This window comes from Pleurodeles waltl, chromosome 10, assembly GCF_031143425.1.
Source record: "Pleurodeles waltl isolate 20211129_DDA chromosome 10, aPleWal1.hap1.20221129, whole genome shotgun sequence".
In the NCBI taxonomy this organism is placed as follows: domain Eukaryota; kingdom Metazoa; phylum Chordata; class Amphibia; order Caudata; family Salamandridae; genus Pleurodeles; species Pleurodeles waltl.
The window spans coordinates 234,268,096-234,288,150 of record NC_090449.1 but is presented as its reverse complement, the minus strand read 5'-3'; the positions used below and the strand labels follow the sequence as shown (position 1 = coordinate 234,288,150).

The 20,055-nt window shown below is 44.3% G+C and overlaps 1 protein-coding gene across 8 annotated transcripts in view; it reads right to left on the bottom strand.

Moving 5' to 3' along the window:
* The window catches only part of LOC138261375 (retinol dehydrogenase 7-like), a 257,364-nt gene that overhangs the window by 63,006 nt on the left and 174,303 nt on the right, over positions 1 to 20,055 (bottom strand). The window contains exon 1 of one of the 8 annotated variants that reach the window (XM_069210261.1): positions 18,909 to 19,095. The exons of the other annotated variants lie outside the window; for them this stretch is intronic. The gene's annotated coding sequence lies outside the window, so the exon portion shown is untranslated. Of the gene's footprint in view, positions 1 to 18,908; positions 19,096 to 20,055 lie in introns of those variants that run through there. 8 annotated transcript variants of the gene reach the window in all.

Here is a 20,055-nt window from a genome sequence, read left to right as displayed (position 1 = left end):
GTCATCTTAAATGGTTATGAGGACAGATTATGTTCCTCTTCCTAGATGAAATGCTGTTTCGAGTTGGAAAGTATAGAGTTATATTCAATTAATTGTGTTGTTTGGATGAATGCTACTCTTTCTATCAGTTGCCCACGAAATGTCCACTTGTAATCCATCTGTAGTTGCTGGGGTCATGTTGGTCCAGGTTTGTTTTAATTCACAATGGAGGTATGTTACCTTTTTTTAGTCTTCTAGAAAGATTCCTGTAGTTAAAGAAATCTTGATTCTTCTTCTTACTGGTGTGGCAGCAGAAGTAGTTTAAAAAATGTCTTGAAGATTTGTGGTGGGCAAGGGTCAGCTCGGGCACCTAGCTGTCCTGCTTGCTTTGACATGATCCATTAATTCACCTTGTGATGGCCTACCCTTGGAGGGGATTATTGAAAATGGGGTGGTGCTGGTGGTTTTCCCTTGTTTTAAATAGGAGTCCAGCATGTCTGCTTTGGTTGCCTAATGAGTAGCCAGTTTGGCAATAAATTCTTGAGTAGTAGGATGAGTTCCTTCCGTGCATTTAGGTTTTACACAATTCTGTGAGAATTTTATAAAATTCTTTATTTGCACTTTTAACTTTTTGAATTCTGTCTAAATAGTACATTTTAAAAGCTTTTTTTATTGTTGACCTGGATATCCTGTCATCTTTGGTGAGGTTTTATGTTTCCTTGAATATAACAGCTAGTCCACCTGCCTATGTGATTTTTTGTGACAGTTTCATAGCCTGGAGGAACGGCTTCATGCAACACTGCAGCCATGTCATCTCCCAACCATGATTCAGTTATGAACAGTAAGTCAGGGTGAATGTCAGTGCGTATGTCACCGATGTGGTGCTTGTTTTTAGAACGGGATCTAGCATTGATTAGTAGGCAGTCTAAAGGTTGTGTTTTGATGGTGGAAAAGTGAGTAGTATTCTTTAAACTTGTAGCAGGTGTGTTATTATTGCAGGTATTAATGGTATGACAATAGCAATAGAGATGTTTGTCTATATCGTAATCCTCGTCCAGGAAGCTTAGAAGGCATTTTGTTGCGTCTGCATGTGTAGGTGGTAGAGCTGGTGGTTGAGAGTTAATTGGTGAGCTGTGGTGTTTTTGTTGAGTAGTCTTGTTGTGTAATAAACAAGGAGATGTGAAGTTGTAAAGGGTGGCATGTTGTTTATTTTGATTGCCTCTGTGTAGGGTGGAAGGTTTATAGATTATAGATGGTGGTGGGACATGTCCGTCATGTTCTAAGGATCTAAATTGTGCAATTGATGAGAGGCGGGAGAATGAGTGTTATTTGTTTGGAGTGTTTGTGGTAGGTGTTTTTGAGGATCGAAAATCTGACAGTAAAGATGCTTTAGGATCTGTATTACTTGTGTGGTCATGAGGATGGGATTTGGTGCTTGTTTCTATTTTGTGACAGAATGTAGTATGAAATTCTGTGTGTGTGTTCTTGGTATGCTGGTTTGTGTGTGTGTGTTATATTTTGTTTTTGTGGACTAGTGAGATAAGATACTGATGTAGTGGATTTCTGTGAAGGATCTGGATTTAAAGTACTATTGGAAGTTGAATGATAAAGGAAGTGGTTATGTGCATTGGAAAAAGTGTATGCGGTGTTTGAGAGGGGATAGACAAATTATGAGGGTTTGTGTTAGATCTGGTAGCTGGAAGAGGTAATATGTGTGGTTTAGTGGAATGTATGCAGTGATTGGTTGTGTGTTTTTGGGAAAATAAGGAGAAGGGAGTTGGTGGATAATATGAGGGAGGGTTGAGTATAGGTTTGGTGGTGATGGAAAAGGGTCTGTTAGTAGCACGTAGGGGGTAGAGCTGGTGTTTTGTATGGACAGGGAGTGTGTGTTTGAAGGTATTAAGGATATGTGTAGTGTGTATGTGTGTTGTGTTATTAATGTGTGGATTTGATAGTGGTATAGGACAGAGTGGTGTTTTGTTTGAGAGTGAAGGTGCTATTGTGCAGCAGTTGTGGTACAAGAGTGTACGGCTGTTTGTGTGGTTTTGTAGTGGTTATTGAACCACTGAAATGTGGATAGGGTTTGTTTGTAGTAAATGAGTAGTGTACATTTCCTGAGACAGTGTTATTATGCTTGAGAATATTGATAGGTTATGGTGGAGGCTAGTAAATGGTAAACATTGTAAAAATGGTAAAAAGGGCAGCATTTGTGGTCCTAGACCTGATTCAAACAGGCCCAAAAAGGCAATTGCCCTTGTCCTCTCAACCCTTAGTCGCGAAGCCCGGGCTATGATGCCCTAAGACCTTGAGTTAAATAGCCCTAGGTCAGATGACCTTTTGCCAATGTAAACCCTCGCTCTAAATCTACCCAATCAGAACCCTAGCCCTAAACCTTAGGACCAATGGGAGACCTGGCCCTATTAACAAATCGCAGCCCTAGCAACCAATTAAAATCCAAATCCTAAGCCCTAGGTCCAGTAGACCCCCTAGTACTGGGAACTAATCAGAACCCTAGCCCTATAAGCCAATCAGAACTCAAACACTAACCCCTAGATCCAATAGAAACCCTAGCCCTAGGAACTAGCCAGAGCACAGATTCACAACCAGTAAGAAACGTATATCAGAGGCATGTGACCTTAAATACAAACTGGTGTGCAGGGGGGCAAGGAGGTGCTTCAAATCACTTTTTCTAACCAAAAACAAGTATTACATACACTTTCCAAACACAATTTAAACCACAAATTAGGTTAAACAGTCTCTTAAACACACTCTGGTTAGTCTTATGGGTATATTTTGCTCTTTAAGCTTGTTAAAAAGTGAGGGGAGGGGGGTTGCCTTCTAAAGGCCTTAGCACAGTTTAGGGGAAAACCAGAAGAGGAATTTAAACAGTCATGGGTAGAAGAAAACAGCAGTTTTAGATGTACAAATTTCACAGAAGCAAATTAATGAATTTAAATAGTCACGAGTAGTGGGAAAGAGCAGCTTTAAAAATACAAATTTCACAGACACCCAGAGATACATTTAAACAGTCATGGATAGAGTAAAAGAGCAGTTTTAAAGTTTCAAACTACACAGCACAAAATATGTGTTATCACCACCCTTCTTTGTTCTTAGTGACAGGGCCATTTAGAATTCAGAGAAGCTGGAACTTAAAAATGGATGTGCAAGTGGGGCTGCAAAATGGAGGTGCCTGTCTTGGGGTTCCCTCCACACACCTAAGGGCCTGAGCAGGTGTGAGGGGAGGGGTCAAGGCTGCTTAGAAGCTTGAGGGCCATTCACTAAAGCACAAACTGGTGTGCATAGGGGCAAGGAGGTCCTCCTGAAGTCAGAATCTCCTTGGATCCATACAGGTTCAATCCACACTTTGTAGTTCATGTTAAACCCTACAGATAAGGCCCAAATCAAAAGCCACTTAAATACTGCTTTTCACACTTTTAAACAAATCTCTTTTCTACCCAAAAACAAGACTTTCCCAACACAGTTTAAGCCACAAAACAGATTAAGCAGTCTCTTAAAACACACCATAGTTAAGATTAGGAGTGTATTTTGCCTTTTCAGCTTGCACAAATTTGTAAATTGTAATTTCTACCATGGTTTACTGGATAATGGTTTACGACTTTTGCAACAGTGGTACCTGTGGTATACTTGAATCAGTTTTTTTCATCTTCCTCAATGAGTAGGAATTACTTGTAGTATCTCACCTATTTTTCAATGTCATTTCTATCTCCCTCTACTTCACCTCTCTTGCTATATTGTTCTTTTGACCACTTGGTCCTTCTCCAGTCTCCGAAACCTCCAATTTGGAGTTGGAGGTCCCTGTCTAGCCAGAGAAGTGTATACCTAGAAAGAAGAGAGGGACAGCCATTGGCAAAGCCAATAGGTCTTGCCTATGCAAGAGCTATTGGCTTTGTCATTAGTTTAGCCATGTTGTACACCAGTGTGGTTCCTGTTCAGCATGGATAAAAAATAGTAGGGTAAAGGAGAGTGGTGTGGAGTGGAGTATCGTAAAGTGGAGTAGAGTGGAGTGTTATGGAGTATCGAGGAGTGATGTAGAGTGGTGTGGAATAGAATTGAGTGGCGTGGACTACAGTGGAGTGAAGTGGAGTGTCATGAAGGGGGTAGTGTGTCATAGAGTGGAAGGGCACTGAGTGGAGTACAGTTGAGTGGAGTTGAGTGGCTGAGTTTTGTAGAGTGTAGTGAAATAAGAGTGTTGTGGAGTGGTGCAGAACAGAGTGGGTGGCATAGAGGAAGTTGGAAGACTGGAGAAGATTGTTGTAGAGTAGAGTATTGTAGCGCGGAGTAGATTTTCAAAAAGTGCAGTGGCATAGACAGGAGTAGTGTAGGAGAGTGGAATGGCATAGAGTGGAGTGGAGTGGTGTAGAGTCTAGTGTCACTGAGTAGACTGGAGTGCTCAGAATGAAGTGGCCTAATGTGGAGTGGAGTGGTGTTGAGTGGAGTAGTGAAGTGGGAAGTGCAACAGACTGGAGTAATGTGTGTGTCATAGAATAGAGAGGACTAAAGTGGCATGGAGTGGCATATAGGTAGTTGTGCAGAAGAATGTAGTGGTGTTGTAGAGTGGAGCAGAGTGTTGTAGAGTGGAGTGGCATAGAGTGGAGCAGAGAGTCAAATAGTGAAGAAGAGTTTAATGTTAATGGAGTACAGCATCGCAGAGTGGAGTGTTGTAGAGTGGAGTTGAATGGCCTATAGTTAAGAGGTGTAAAGTACAGTGGTTCAGAGTAGATTGGTGAAGACTGTAGTGGCTTAGTGTTCATTGGTTTTGAGTAAAGTGGTGTGGAGTGCATTGGTGTGGAGCGCAGTGACGTAGAGTAGAGTGGCATTGAGTGCAGTTGTGTGGAGTGCAGTAATGCAGGGTAAATTAGAGTGGCATGGAGTTATGCATATCGTAGTGGCATAGAGTGCATGGCCTAGAGTGCTGTGGAGTGGTGTTGAGTTGAGCGCAAAGGTGTAGAGTGGTGTTGAGTTGAGCGCAATGGTGTAGAGTGGTGCAGCGTGCAGTGGCGTGGCATGTTACAGAGTACAGTAAAGTGGCATAAAGTACAGTGCTTTAGAGTAGAGTGACACAGAGAGAAGTGGCATAGAGTAGAGTGCCGCAGAGTGGTACAGAACGTTGAAGAATGGAGTAGTGTTGTAGAGTGGCAAAGAGTGGAGTAGAGTGTTGTAGACTGGAGTGGCATAGAGTGGAGCAGAGTGTCACATAGTGGAGTAGAGTTTAATGTTAATGGAGTACAGCATCACAGAGTGGAGTAGCGTAGAGTGGGGCATTGTAGAATGGAGTAGAATGGCTTAGAGTGAAGTGGTGTAAAGTACAGTGGTGCAGAGTAGATTGGTGAAGACTGTAGTGGCTTAGTGTCCATTGGTTTTGAGTAAAGTGGTGTGGAGTACATTGGTATGGAGCATAGTGACGTAGAGTAGAGTGGCATTGAGTGCAGTTGTGTGCAGTGCAGTAAAGCAGGGTAAATTTGAGTGGCATGGAGTTATGCATATTGTAGTGGCTTGGAGTGCATGGCCTAGAGTGGTGTGGAGTGGCGTTGAGTTGAGCGCAATGGTGTAGAGTGGTGCAGCGTGCAGTGGCGTAGCATGTTACCGAGTTCAGTAAAGTGGCATAAAGTGCAGTGTTTTAGAGCAGAGTGGCACAGAGAGCAGTGGCGTAGAGTAGAGTGTTGCAGAGTGGTACAGAACGTTGAAGAATGGAGTAGTGTTGTAGAGTGGCACAGAGTGGAGTAGAGTGTTGTAGACTGGAGTGGCATAGAGTGGAGCAAAGTGTCACATTGTGGAGTAGAGTTTAATGTTAATGGAGCACAGCATCACAGAGAGGAGTAGAGTGGAGTGTTGTAGAATGGAGTAGAATGGCTTAGAGTGAAGTGGTGTAAAATACAGTGGTGCAGAGAAGATTGGTGAAGTGTGCAGTGGCTTAGTGTTCACTGGTTTTGAAAAAAGTGGTGTGGAGTGCACTGGTGTGAAGTGCAGTGACGTAGAGTAGAGTGGCACTGAGTGTAGTGGTATGGAGTGCAGTGATGCAGGGTTAGAGTGGCATAGAGTTATGCAGACTGTAGTGGTAGAGACTGGATGGCCTAGGGCAGTGGTTCCCAACCTGTAGTCCGGTGACCCTTGGGGGTCCTCTAAGCCTCTTCAGGGGGTCCGCGACCTCTCAGAAAATTAAATAATACTAACATATTTGGTACCCAGCTGTCACTATTGACCAAGTGAGGGTTCCCTGGATTCCGATAATGATTGAGTGGGGGTCCCCGGGTTCCAGTAATGATTAAGTGGGGGTCCACAGAAGTCAAACGGTTGGGAACCACTGGCCTAGAGCGATGTAGAGTGGCGGTGAGTTGAGTGATGCAGAGTAGGATGTAGTAGCATAGCATGCATTTTCAGTAAGTGCAGTCTTGCAGTGAAGATTCTCATAGAGTGCAGTGGTGCTGAAGAGTGCAGTGACATGCAGTGATGTGGTGTAGGGCAGAGTGGGTCAGTTTAGAGTGGTGCAGAGCAGAGTGGCGCAGAGAGTAGTGGCATAGAGTACAGAAGTGCAGAGTAGAAAAGAGTGGCATAAAGTGCAGTGACATAGAGAGCAAAGGTGTACAGTGGCATGGCATGCAGTGGCATAGCGTGTTACAGAGTACGGTATAGTGGCATTGAGTGCAGTGGTTTAGAGTAGAGTGGCATAGAGCACAGTGGTACAGAGTAGAGTGCAGAAGCATAGAGTACAGTGACAGAGAATGGATTGCTTCAGAGTAGAGTGAAGTGGCATAGAGTGGAGTGGTACAGGGTTGAATATAGAGTGGTACAGAGTAGTTTGCAGTAGCATAAAGTAGTGGCATACAGTGCAGTGCCATATAGTAGAGTGGTGAAGAGCAGAGTAGAGTGGAGTGGCATAGAGTGGACTGCACAGAGTGAAGTAGAGTGGCATATAGGTTGTTTAAGAGTACAGTGAAGTGGTGTAGATTGGAGTGGTGCAGAGTAGAGTGGATTAGTGCAGGGTACAGTGCAGTGGCATAGAGTGCAGTAGCATAGAGTGGAGTGGTGCAGAGTAGAGTGGAGTTCCTAGACAGAATGGTATATAGTACAGTGGTGAAGAGTGCAGTGGTGCATAGTAGAGTGGGGTAGATCACACTGGCATAGAATAAAGTGGTGCAGAGTAGAGTAGAGAGGCTTTGAGTGAGGGAGCCTAGAGTCCAGTGTCATATAGTGCAGTAGTGCACATTAAAATAGAATGTCATAAAGTGTAGTGGCGTAGAGTTAGAGTGCAGTAGAGTGGTGTAATGTAGAGTGTGCAGAGTACAGTGCAGTGGCAAAGAGTGCAGTCAGACAGAGTAGAGTGGTGCAGAGTGGAGTAGCAAGGAATTCAGTGATGGAGACTGTAGTGTTGCACAGTAGAGTGTTGTAGAGTACAGTGGTGTAGAGTAGACTAACGTAGAGTGCATTGGTGTAAAGTGTAGTGGAGTAGAGTGAATGTAAAGTGACAGAGTGCAATGGTGTAGAGTAGAATGGCATAGAAGCAGTGGTGTAGAGTGTTACAGAGTATAGAGATGTACAGTGCAGTATACAGAGTAGATTTGTGTAGAGTGTATTGGTTTTGAGTAAAGTGGTGTAGAATGCATTGGTGTTGTCTGGAGAAGGGTAGCAACATAGATTAGAGTGGCATGGAGCTGTACGGCATAGAGTGGAATGGCACAGAGTGGAATAGAGTGGCATAAAGTGGAGTGTCAAAGAGTAGATTGTGTCAGAGTAGCGTGCAGTGGCATAGACTGCTGTGTCGTAGAGTGCAGTGGCACAGAATAGATTAGAGTGGCTTAGAGTAGACTGGCTTAGGCTACAGTGGTGTTGACTGGAGTGATGCAGAGTAGAGTGGTGTAAAGTGTAGTGGCATACAGTGCATTGGCATAGACTGCAGTAGAGTGGAATAGAGTGGAGTGGTGCAGAGTAGAGTGCAGTTGCATAGAGTGCAGTGGTGCAGAGAAGAGTAGCTTAGAGTTCAGTGGCAGAGAGCAGCGTTGCAGACTAGAGTGGCGTAGAGTAAATTGGTGCGTTTGGAGTAGAGTGGAGTGGTACAGCGTAGAGTTAAGTGTCACAGAGTGGAGTGATGCAGAGTGGAGTATAGTGGTGCAGAGTGGAGTCATGTAGAGTAGAGTAGTGTGGTATAGAGTGCAGTGGCATAGGGTAAAGTGGGGTAGAGTTCAGTGGCAGTACAGTGGTGTAGAGTAGACTAACGTAGAGTGCATTGGTGTAAATTGTAGTGGAGTAGAGTGAATGTAAAGTGAAAGAGTGCAATGGTGTAGAGTAGAATGGCATAGAAGCAGTGGTGTAGAGTGTTACAGAGTATAGAGATGTACAGTGCAGTATACAGAGTAGATTTGTGTAGGGTGTATTGGTTTTGAGTAAAGTGGTGTAGAATGCATTGGTGTTGTCTGGAGAAGGGTAGCAACATGGATTAGAGTGGCATGGAGCTGTACGGCGTAGAGTGGAATGGCACAGAGTGGAATAGAGTGGCATAAAGTGGAGTGTCAAAGAGTAGATTGTGTCAGAGTAGCGTGCAGTGGCATAGACTGCTGTGTCGTAGAGTGCAGGGGCACAGAATAGATTAGAGTGGCTTAGAGTAGACTGGCTTAGGCTACAGTGGTGTTGACTGGAGTGATGCAGAGTAGAGTGGTGTAAAGTGTAGTGGCATACAGTGCATTGGCATAGACTGCAGTAGAGTGGAATAGAGTGGAGTGGTGCAGAGTAGAGTGCAGTTGCATAGAGTGCAGTGGTGCAGAGAAGAGTAGCTTAGAGTTCAGTGGCAGAGAGCAGCGTTGCAGACTAGAGTGGCGTAGAGTAAATTGGTGCGTTTGGAGTAGAGTGGAGTGGTACAGCGTAGAGTTAAGTGTCACAGAGTGGAGTGATGCAGAGTGGAGTATAGTGGTGCAGAGTGGAGTCATGTAGTGTAGAGTAGTGTGGTATAGAGTGCAGTGGCATAGGGTAAAGTGGGGTAGAGTTCAGTGGCAGTACAGTGGTGTAGAGTAGACTAACGTAGAGTGCATTGGTGTAAATTGTAGTGGAGTAGAGTGAATGTAAAGTGAAAGAGTGCAATGGTGTAGAGTAGAATGGCATAGAAGCAGTGGTGTAGAGTGTTACAGAGTATAGAAATGTACAGTGCAGTATACAGAGTAGATTTGTGTAGAGTGTATTGGTTTTGAGTAAAGTGGTGTAGAATGCATTGGTGTTGTCTGGAGAAGGGTAGCAACATGGATTAGAGTGGCATGGAGCTGTACGGCGTAGAGTGGAATGGCACAGAGTGGAATAGAGTGGCATAAAGTGGAGTGTCAAAGAGTAGATTGTGTCAGAGTAGCGTGCAGTGGCATAGACTGCTGTGTCGTAGAGTGCAGTGGCACAGAATAGATTAGAGTGGCTTAGAGTAGACTGGCTTAGGCTACAGTGGTGTTGACTGGAGTGATGCAGAGTGGTGTAAAGTGTAGTGGCATACAGTGCATTGGCATAGACTGCAGTAGCGTGGAATAGAGTGGACTGGTGCAGAGTAGAGTAGAGTGCAGTTGCATAGAGTGCAGTGGTGCAGAGAAGAGTAGCTTAGAGTTCAGTGGCAGAGAGCAGCGTTGCAGAGTAGAGTGGCGTAGAGTAAGTTGGTGTGTTTGGAGTAGAGTGGAGTGGTACAGCGTAGAGTTAAGTGTCACAGAGTGGAGTGATGCAGAGTGGAGTATAGTGGTGCAGAGTGGAGTCATGTAGAGTAGAGTAGTGTGGTATAGAGTGCAGTGGCATAGGGTAAAGTGGGGTAGAGTTCAGTGGCAGTACAGTGTAGCAGAATAGATTGTTGTAGAGTGTAATGGTGTATATTAGAGTGCCATTGAGTGCACTAGCGTGGAGTGCAGTGCCGCACAGTGGCTTATGTAAAAGTAGCACAGAGTACAGTAGCATACAGTAGAAATGTGGCGTAGAGTGCAGTGACGTAGAGTACAATGGTGTAGCGTGCAGTGACAAAGTGTTACTGAGCAGAATACAGTGTCGTAAAGTGCAGTGGTGCAGAGTAGATTGGTGTAGAGTGCAGTGGCATAGACTGCATTGGTTTTGAGTAAAATGGTGTAGAGTGCAGTGGTGCAGAGTGGAGTGGCGCCGAGTGAAGTGGCACTGAGTGGAGTGGAGTGGCGCTGAGTGCAGTGGGTCCGAGTGCAGTAGAGTTGTGTGCTCTGGCATAGAGGAGATTATTTCAGAGTCAAGTGGAGTGGTGCATGGTGGAGTGCAGTGGTGTAGGGTGTAGAGTAGATTACAGCGGCATAGAGTGAACGGGTATAGAGTGTCCTGGCATAGAGTGGTGTGGCACAGAGTAGTTTGTATTGGCATGGAGTGCAGTGGCATAGGGTACAGTGTTGCAGAGTGGAGTGGTGTGGAGTGTAATGGCAAAGAGTGTAGTGGTGCATAGTAGAGTAGTGTGGGGTAGAGTGCACTTGCATAAAGTACAGTGGTGTAGTGTAAAGAGGTGTAGAGTGAAGTGGCATAGAGTGGAGAGTGCAGAGTAGAGTGCAGTGAGGCAGTGTGGAGTAGAGTGTTGCCGTATGGAATGGTGCAGAGTAGAGGGGAGTGGGGTAAATTGAGGTATGCATGGTGTGCTGGCGTGCTGCCATTATAGACAGTACATCTTCAATTGAAATGAAAATTACAATTGCACTGATATACAGTTTTACTGATAATTGTATACAGTGCACAAACAATAAAGTGTGTGGAAATGTTATTACCTAGTGTATTGATTTATTTTGATTGTATACAAATATTTTTTTCCGCCACACTTCAGAATTACCAAAAAATTTGATTCATTTGTGATTTTCTAATTATGATATATTCCGAAATATGTGCTCAATTAATTTTCAGACATTTAAATTCAGTGTGTGCTAGGAAAAAAATAACATTGTAAAGCATTTCTCAAGCACACTCCCAGTGGCCAGCATGATTGTCATATCAATTCTATCACTTTGAAGTCAGAGAAAGAAAAGTAGACACCAAGGGCCTGATTTAAGAAAAGTGACTCTGCATCCAAAGCAGCGCCACCTTTCTAGCGCCCCTTAGCGGCCCCCTAACTTCACCATGTGTGCACCGTATTTAACATACGGCGCGCCATGCCAGTAGTTAGGGAACTAGCACCACTATTTTTTACGCTAGTTTGGCGCTTTGCAGGATTAGTGTAAAAAATGTTGACGCTAATCTTGCAAAGCCTATTGAGTCCCATTATAAATAATGGTGCGCCTCTTTTTAACGCCTGCTCTGTGCAGTTGTTAAAAGCGCCGCAAAAATTGTGCAAAGAAATCTTTAGATTTCTTTGCACCATTTTTTCACCTCCCCCCACCCCCCAGCTCCACTTTGTAAATCTGGTGCGGCGATTGTGGCCTTGTTGGGCCATATTAGCGTGAAGAATTATTCTAATGTGGCGCAAGGAAGCGCTAGGCCATTTAAATCAGGGCCCAAGTTCCCTGAAAGACAAGGTGTAACATTTGACCTCTGTCTTTGAATGCAAGGCAAATGTGACAAAATAAAAACAAGATTTAAAGGCCTGTTTACAGAACTCAAGCACTGGTGGAAGAATACAGCAAATAGGGTTTGAGCAACAGAAGCAACAAACTCAAGCTGGACAGCTTAGCGCTGGCGGCCCCCTGTGCAAGAATGTTTGTTGGCACCCCCAATGACCACCCCCGCCACAGATTCCCTCACTACCACCCTATAACAATGCCCCTCAAGTCTCCATAAACAATCTGTCTCAGATGCAGGTAATCAGTTTTATAGCACCATTTATTCCACTGTAAGGTGTCAGAGCACTTTATATCTCACACACATTACACAGACAACCAATCATACATGTGTAAATGAGTACATAAGAAATATTACATAAGACAGAGGACTACAAGCTATAGGAGTCACATGTCATTCATATTGGTAGGCAGTATAGCTTGAGAGTGCTTGATCTGGAGAAGCACAAATTCAGAATTTTAAATGTAACACCATGGTTATACCCAATTAAACCCTTTTTGCAACATTAGGATAATGAAAGACTGAGGAAAAAAATAATAACGCTCTAATTGAGGGCAGGTAATTGTTTTATTTTAGGATTTTAACTTAAAAACTGTAAGTAACAAAAGGCCATTTCCGACAAAAGCATTAACCCAGTGACCTATTTCCGTTATATGCACTTTGTGATCTGCATGTTCTTCGCAGGAGGCATATTAACCCCCTGAGCTACCATAAAACTTCTACCAGCGAAAACTTCGATCTCTCTCCAGGCAGAACATTAATCACCAGAGTTATTTTGACATTTTTGTTGTTGCCTGAATATTGCTGGAGGCAAGGAATGCTGCAGTCGGGGGTTTTAAAACGACAATATACTTGCAAACACGGCGCCCCCTTCCAAAATCAGTACCCGGTGCCGTGGCACTGGTTGTACGCCCTGGAGCTGGCCCTGGAGCCAACAAATACAAAGCAAACACTTAAGTTCCAAACCACAAAGCCAATTGCAAGCAATGGGCAGTAGTAAGCAATGGACATTCCCAGGGAGCTTTCCGAACGTCCCCAAGATGTTGTTAGAAGACCAGACAGCTAAGCTGTCTGGTAGGCTTCAACCTAAATATAAGGCCGGGGAAGAAAACTAAGGACAAACCTACCAGATGAAATGGATATTTACTGTTGCAGGGGGAGTAACATATTTGAAGGAGGGTTTATGTAATTACAAATATCCGGAAATTAAAGTTCTGATTCCTAGCACTAAATACCTGTGCCTACGTTTACTATCTGAAGGCCAGGCCATGCGGCCAACCCCCGGTGTGCTCAGCTGAACGCAATGCACAGCAGAGGTTGTCCACTCAGGGGTTGAATTTGTAAAGGACTATGGGCCATATGTACGAACACTTTTCCCCATAGACACAGAATGGGTAAAAACTTTTGCTACATCTGGCCCTAAGTCAACAAAAAACAAAGAGGTCCACTACAAAAAAAACTGTTGAAGTTATTATTATGATTATGATTGCCTATAAAACTATATGTATGTTTTAAATACCTCTGAAATTCACTTAAAAACACAGAAAGCACAGGTATGTTTAACAATTAAAACAAAAAACACTGGAATTCAGAAGGTATGGTTAACTTGCAGATGAGCCAAGCAAATCATAGCTTGCACGCCAAATACGGTCCTTACGACCTCACACAATTTATACCAATAAGTAACATCACCTAATAGCACTACACTGTTTAATAAAACATATTCTCAACCAAATACATTGCACTACATTCACCGTTGTCACATAAACAGTGTTAATGGTAAAGTCATAATTAATTTTTCCAGAATTTCATAGCATTTGAAATGACATCTCTCACATAAAGGGTGAGTTCCTTTTGATGTGTGAGTTATAGTTTGAATTTCTGTTGTGCGAGTTATGGCTTGTGAATACAAACTTGAAAACAAACATTTGCAATGCAATAGATCTTGCATTTTCCTGAGTTAGAGTTAATGGCATTGAAAATTCCTAACTGTACATTTCCTGCCACATAAACTGGTCAACCCTGCCTCATAATGTCACCTTTTCCTGCCCTATAATTCCAGTGGTCCAGCATTTAACTAACGCACTATTATTTACCTTCTTCCTCTATCTTAAAACATACACAATTATCAAATAAACATTTATCAGAAATAAACCTTTGGCATTAGAGTACAATGCTCATAACACCATAAAAAAAATATCATTTGAGACGGATTGGCGGGTGAAAGGAAAGAGGGAGTCAGGAGTAAAGATGGAGAGGACAAGTGGCGTAGTAATGGTGTCATAGGTCCTGGAATAAGAAAGGAAAATGATTGACTGGAATGTCAGTAGGAAAATAGAGCAGTAATTAGAGTTGAGTGAGGTCCGTAGATCTGTGGGTCCTGGTGCCATTGCACCTGTTGCTCCATCAACAACTAGGCCTAAGGAGAGAAAGCGGACGGAGCAGAAAAAGAGAAGCAAAAGGAATACCACAAATAAAAGAAAGAAGGGAAAAAAGAACGAGAAAATGAAAACACAACTAAGAGAAGAAATAGAGCAAACGTGTGAGACAAAAGAAAAAAGGGAAGGAAGTTAGCAAACTAAAGATAAAGAGGAAAAATAATGAAAGAATGTGAAAAGAAAGAGAAAAATGAACATAAGAGATGTGTGGGGTTCCGGCATGGGCACAGCTGAGGGGCTTGGAGTGTGTGAACTGAGGTGCACTGATGGAGCTGCACCCAAGGTCCCAGTACTGGAACAGCAGCATGTACTGACTGCAAGAACTGAGGTTCTCTGGTAAACAGCATGTGTGGGCGTCTGGCATGAGCACTGCTGAGGGCTTGGAGTGTGTGAACTGAGGTGCACTGATGGAGCTGCACCCGAGGTCCCAGTACTGAAACAGAAGTGTGTACTGACTGTAACAACTGAGGTGCTCTGGCAGACAGCATGTGTGATGGGTCTGGCACGGCTGAGGGGCTTGGAGTATGTAAACTGAGATGCACTGATGGAGCTGCGCCCGAGGCCCCAGTACTGGAATAGCAGTGTGTACTGACTGCAAGAACTAAGGTGCTCTGGCAGACAGTATGTGTGGGGGTCTGACACAAGCACAGCTGAGGGGCTTGGAGTGTGTGAACTGAGGTGCACTGATAGAGCTGCGCCCGAGGTCCCAGTACTGGAGCAGCAGTGTGTACTGACTGTAACAACTGAGGTGCTCTGGCAGACAACATGTGTGATGGGTCTCGCACGGCTGAGGGGCTTGTAGTGTGTGAACTGATGTGCACTGATGGAGCTGCGCCCGAGGTCCCAGTACTGGAATAGCAGTGTGTACTGACTGCAAGAACTGAGGTGCTCTGGCAAACAGTGTGTCTGGGGTTCTGGCACCGGCATGGCTGAGGGGCTTGGAGTGTGTGAACTGAGGTGCACTGATGGAGCTGCGTCCGAGGTCCCAGTCCTGGAACAGCAGTGTGCACTGACTGTAAGGACTGAGGTGCTCTGGCAGACAGCAGGCATGGAGTTCTGGCATGGGCACGACTGAGGGGCTTGGAGTGTGTGGATTGAGGTGCACTGATGGAGCTGTGCCCGAGGTCCCAGTACTGGAGCAGCAGAGTATACTGACTGCAAGAACTGAGGTGCTCTGGTAGACAGCGTGTGTGGGGTTCTGCCAGTGACACAGCTGAGGGCTTGGAATGTGTGAACTGAGGTGCACTGATGGAGCTGCAAGTGGGATCCCAGTATGGAGCATAAGTGGGTACTGTCTCTAAGGATTAGGCTATAAGCAACTACAAGCGATCCTCCACCCTTGGGATCACAGTCAGGCACACTTGGTAAAGAAAATCCCAGCCAAGAAAGGGCAGGAGCCACGCAGCTCAGAGAGGGTGCAGAGAGCCCACAAAGACCAAATGTGACCAAGATAACAGCCTGATTTATAGCCTTGTTTACATCTAAGCTCAGAGCAAGAATGCTCTGCAGATGAAAAGGGAAGCTTCCCTCGACAAGAGCAGGAAACAAAGTATAAATAAAGTCCCCTACAGACCAGATAATCAGGACAAAGCGTAATTATACGGTAATTGATCCCTGCTCCCACACAGAAGAAGGAGGGACAAAGAGGCATGGCTGACCACTAGCAAGCAAGGGGTTTTAAATGATACTAACACTAACAAATGAAATAGCTGGAAGCCCACAGAAGAAGTATACTTAAAAATATACAAGAGGTCGTACGCTTATGCTAGACCTAAAAAATGAAAAAGGGAGGTCAGCGTCTGGTTGGTCACCCCAAGACCACATACAGCAGGGTTTTGCCACCAGTGGTGCATTGGGTAATGAACTAAATGCAAAAAAGCACAAACAAAACTGCCTTGTAACCCATAACTCACTCACCAAATACAATGCTTATGCCCTCACAATAAGTACAACTTAATCAAATAACAACAAATACTCACATTAATAAATAATATTACATAGAGAGTTTTCTCTTTCATAGTGTTATTGGTCATAAGGTGTTTATCCAGAAAGACATTCACAGCTGTCAGGAGGCAGAATGAAAGGTTCTCTCACAAGAAACTCCATGAACACGTGTATTAAGGATGGATAGACTGCAGAACTTCAGGATCAAAGCAAATGAATCACAAACTGAAACCACCAATGTACACCTGCAAGGTAGTGTTGAGAGAACCTATTTCAGCGCATACTGATGTTGTAAACTGTATTGACACTTAAAAGACAAAATTACAAAAAAATTGATTTTCAGTGACTTTACAATTTTAATTCATAACCATAACTGTATTTCAACTATGTGTTGCTAAATGAATTTCTTAGGTGTTTTTTAACATACTTTAGGGTGTTAAAACCAAAGGTAACCATAACTTCACTTTCACCTTGTTTGTTTCAGGGAGAAAGTAAATATACAAAACAGGCTTCTAAAGTTTTCCAATTCCATGACTTGGTGATTTATTCAGTACAGTTTTTTTACATGCATGCTGGTGCATGTAGCCCTCTTCTCCAACTATAAAATAAACATTACAAGTACGACAGTATAGAGAAAAAAAACTTGAACTGACTAAACCAATCAGACATACAATTGAGAATCCTGGGAGCTGTGATATATATTTGTATAAAGTACATCACAGCCACCGAATGTCACACTATTTTGTATCCTTTCACATGGTCACCTGTTGAGAAGCCCAAATCAAAGGATAGCAGGGAAAACAAACTGAAAACCGCTGTAAACAGTGGATTTCCAGCTGATTTTCAGAGGCAGTCTCTGGGGACTGCCACCTTTAGAAGGTGGGGGGGGACACATCAAAAATTACATTCAACCCTTTAAAATTAAAAACAAACGTACCTTGCTTGATGATCTTCTGCAGCATACATTCAGCTGCAAAGACACTCAAAGTTCCACCGACTCACGCTGCTTGCTGGACAATAGCATCCGAGCCAATCCAAGCACTGCCCTCTTGCTGTAGACAATGCTAACCAGCATAAGAGCAGAGGTAGGATTGGCTGGAGCAGGCAAATTCAGCACTCCATCGGACACCTACGGGGCTGTGCGTCAGCTTCTCAGCTGCCTTTCAGCTGTGGATTGCAGAAGCCTGAACTGCACATGTCAGGCTGGCCACAGTGAAAACACTGGCGAATCTGACATGCACGGTTTAGTAACACACCTTCAGGTTGTCCCAGTGAACTCCTGTGACGCCAGGAGAGAAAGTTCTATCATGGCCCCATCCCAAAACAGGTGTGTGTTCCAAGGAAATCGTTCAAGAGAAATGTGTTACTGTGTGTGTGTGTGTAGTGGGTCACGGTGGGGAGGTCAGGGGGTCAACGCCCCTATGGACGGCCCACTCCTGAAGGCAGTAAGCAGTCAATGTCCTTTAAGAGGTGTGAAAACAAAGCAGGATATTGGTGACAGCCTCAATATCATGTGGTTTATTGAATGGTCAGGGCCTTAGTGACAGGCAAAGTGTCTCTTAGGTAGCTCTGGGCATGAGGCCCCGCCCCCTCCTTACATTGTCAAATTCATTGGTAAGTTGGCAGGTATCGAAGAGCATTATGTGAGGCTTATCCTTAAACATTGTAACTTTCTATTTAGAAAGTATTTATTTTAATGAGTCAGTATTTCCTAATGTATTAAATTAAAAAGTTAATGAAATAAATAAAAACAATTTTAAAGAGCCTTTAAAGATGAATCAGATTTAGTTGCAGCAGAAGCAGCCTCCAACCTGCTGGCGCACATTCTGCAGAAAATATTCTCGGCAGGCTAAATACTAAGAAGAAAAGCTAACTTGCAAAAGAATATGTGCCGCGTACAAGGGTGGTGGAGCAGTGCTGTGTCTCAAGATGATGGGGTCCCCTGCAGCATGTTATGAGGGGCCCTGAGTCTACTATATCTCACAGATATGCATTGGCCTTGCGCAAATGGAGCCCCCTTGCAGGTTTGAGGACCTCTTGAACGGCTGGGAGCCCCCTGCACCACAGGCGCTGCAGCTGCCTGCATTACGCCCTGTGCTGGTGGCCCCAGCTGCAACCACTGGCATAAATGACACACTGAAGGGCATATTTATTGAAGACTTGCCTCGCCCTTGTTCCACGCAACAGGGCGCTAGAGTGCCACAACTCCTGAATTAGATTTATCAAGCCACACAAGGCCACCTTGGGTGGTCTTGCCTATCTTGATACATCTAGGGTAATACTGCACAAATGGCTGTGTTTGTGTTACTCTGCCCTGTGAACGTGTTCCATGGGTGGAGTGTGTGTGTTCCCATGCATCCACCTGTGGATTTTAGCGCATTCCCAGATTTACCATTGTTGGTACACCAAGTGAGGTGTTAAAAGAAGAAATATCTTTACTTCACCTAATTACTTCCTCTTTGAGTGCACACATAGAAAGAAGAAACTGTCTCTCAGGATTGTGTTGTGCAGGATGGTGTCCCTTCCTACACAAAAACAGTCCTGCTTACAGCGTAGGCTTCCTTGCACCACAGTGCAAGGGTGCCTGCCTTGGGGCTAGGCAGCACATTATGCGCCAGCAAAAGCAAAAGACAGGAATGTGTTGTGCGCTGTTCAGTACGGCGCATTTCTGCCCTTTCTCTATCGCGTTGCACAGCGCAGCAAGGTGACCTGCTGCCCTTCACAGAGAGAATTTTTAATAAATATGCCCGTGAAAATGCATCAGAGAAGCTGTTCCCGGGGTCAGAAGCCTGCCTTCCCAATCCATCACCTCTCTTCGCAAGGAAACAGTGCTCATTTCTGTACTTTTGTTACTTTCAATCACATTCATTGAGCATCCTTAGGCGTACTGGTTTCCACCATAACTGTTTAGTAGCTTAATAGTCATTAACTGAGTGGTACTATTACCAAGCTCAACAGGACTCACCCATTGGCCTCAGAATGACAGCTGGATAAATCGGCTCCGTCAAGATTACAAACCTGTTTCTCAGAAGCAGGACCGTTATCCCGCGGAACTGTCACTCTGATGCCTTTCCCCACTGGCATCGGGACTTGCTATCTTTTATTAAGAAATCCACCAGCCGAAGCAGCGCTGGGCGGGATGTATATTCTTGCCGCTTTGCAGAGCGTCGTTTCTCCAGCAGTTCTTCTTCTGCAGCAATGAGACGTGTCCGGACTGGCTGCTGCTTCTTCCACTGTTACCAATTGGGCACATTTTTTCCTCTCGGCGAATCGCCTCCTGTTGTAACCACATTCCAAGCATATTATGGCCTTATTGGTGTCTATCTAATTAAGCGCCTCGGAAAACAAAAGCTGATTGGTTTTAAATAAAATGAGGATGGCTGGTGTTCTGCCACCTTTCCAGTGGGCCTCACAGGTATTGGCAGTGAGATGCCCCGCATAGCTCTCAGGTAGCCACAAGCTTTTACCAAACAGTACTCCACATAGTGGGATAGTGGAGCCCAGGCTCACGTAGGTCAAATGGAACTACAAGCCCCAGAAAGCAACTGGCTCACGTCACGCATGTCATGGATTACTTGGCTGCCAATCACCTAATCTGAAGCACTGCTAAATATGTACATCTAAAACCCCAAATTTACCGAACACTGTAAACTTTTGAACCAAAGTTTCTTTCTTCGTTATAAAGGAAGCACATGGTCCGTACCATAGGTGCTGTGCAGCCTACATGCAAGGTGAACAGAACACATTTCTGGTAAAACTAGAGATAGGAGTTATGGCTTGTGATCTTGCTGCTAATCTGCAGACGGTGTCATTGGAAAGCAGAAGATTGGAAAAACAACTTCCCAGTTAGAGTCAATTGCTGGAAACCAGACGCATCTTTATTAGGCATGGGCGAAATTTGGTTACGCCTATGTAATCTCGCATAATTTCTCAAGCTTCGTGTTACGCTTGTTAATGGAAATTCTTGAAATTATGCCAATACATGTAATTACACCTCACGCACAAGGAGCATGGGAACAACGAAAGCGACTAGAAAGCAAAGCAGTTAGTGGTTCTTCTGTTTCTGTACTGTTATGTTTTTTTTAGTTTTTTTTAGTTGATAATCAGTCGCGGCTCACGGTGTGTGGAAGTGGTGGGGCAGCACATTGGGGGGGGGGGGCAGAGG